Below are 1,568 nucleotides of genomic sequence, written 5' to 3' on the forward strand. Positions count from 1 at the left end.
CCACATCAACCTAGTCAAGTCCAAAAGCTCCCCCTGGGTGCCAAGAAACAGGTCTAAGCGGCCAAAGTAAGTACATAGTCTCCTGCTAGAAAATATCTTGGGGAAGGGGCTTAAGAGAAGCTAAGTAAGCTTTCAGTCAAGGGTTTTCTGACCCGAGCCAAAGGCAGAGGCTTTAACCCACTGAGCCACCCAGGCGCCCCCCTATGATTTTTTTTTTTTAAGGTTTCCTGCACTCTTAAATGTGACTAAATCATCTTTTAGGATCAATGTTTTTCCTCAGGGAGATACACCTTTGGTTTTATATGGGAAAATACACTGGGTACAGAAAAAAAAAATTTATTCAGGACAACTTTTTTCACAAAACGATATGCTCCTTAAGGAAATGTACCCTTAGATACTCTGTGGTCAACTCCTTAATATTCATACCAATACATTTTTTTTCTTATGTGCTTCTTTCTCCTAACTTAAAAATATTATTTAAAATGTTGGCATATTTGAATCTTTTTCTCCCTTATATAGAAGTGTACCTAAAATGCTGGGAATTCACAACATTTCACAGAAAGTAAGCGGAAATTCTTTATTTCCCTGACTCTAAAGCTACGGAACTGCCTCTTTCCTGTTTATTCCTTCATCTTCTCATCTCTCCTGCCTGAAGAGCCATCTTCCCTGCCACAGCTGCCTTGGGAATTGCCTCTCAGTTTTAAGTGCTCACCTTCACACAGCCTTGCCTGTTTTGAAGACAGTACAGAGACTCTCTGCCTTTACAGCTGCTTCCTTGCATTAAGATGGGGGTTTACTTGGGTTTTCTACCAGCCTCTCCAGCTGTTGGCGAAGCAACATTTATGCAATTGGGATTGGCTTCCGGAGGTAGCCGACCTACCTTTGTTTGCTTCATTTCCACAATTTTCCCCAGTTTAACTAGCAAATCCATCTTGCACCTCTCAAGCGGGTTCTGCGGGAGAAGGCCCCTCTCCCTTGCCTGCAGAGACACCTGCCGGTAAAAGTTCTCAACTACAGGATGGTTAGGGGCGCTCCCTCTGCCGTTCCACTCCAAGGCCTTCTAGTCCTTTCTGTTTAAACCACAGGCCGTTGAAACCACAAACCCACATCAGGAGCCAGAAAGCTGGAATCCAAATGGAAGCCGACTCCAGGAAGCTGGAAGTCTGTATAACCAAAGAGAAAGCTCAGTGGGCTGAAGTTACAACGGGTGCCTTGGACAGAGGTAACAGTCTGCCCCTGTGGTTTGGGGCCCCCCCAGCCATGTCTCCAGTTAGCCCCGGGATTCCCATGGCATTTTAAAAAGAATTCGTTAAGGATGCAATTAATGGTCACTTATTTTTATTTAAAAGATAATTTCCTCTTCGGCATGTTTAAAGAGCAGCGTGGCATCACAAGTAAAAAGAATAAGGATTTTACAGGTAGGCCTAGATTTTGGAGTGGGCTTTTCCATTTACAAGGTCACCTTGAGCCTCAGTCTTTTCTTCTGGAAAATCACTCCTACCTCTTGGGCTTGTTAGGAGAATTAACTGTTATAAATATGTACGGGGACCTAGATTAAAGTCTGGCAC

Source organism: Mustela erminea, chromosome 9 (genome assembly GCF_009829155.1).
Source record: "Mustela erminea isolate mMusErm1 chromosome 9, mMusErm1.Pri, whole genome shotgun sequence".
Taxonomy (NCBI): domain Eukaryota; kingdom Metazoa; phylum Chordata; class Mammalia; order Carnivora; family Mustelidae; genus Mustela; species Mustela erminea.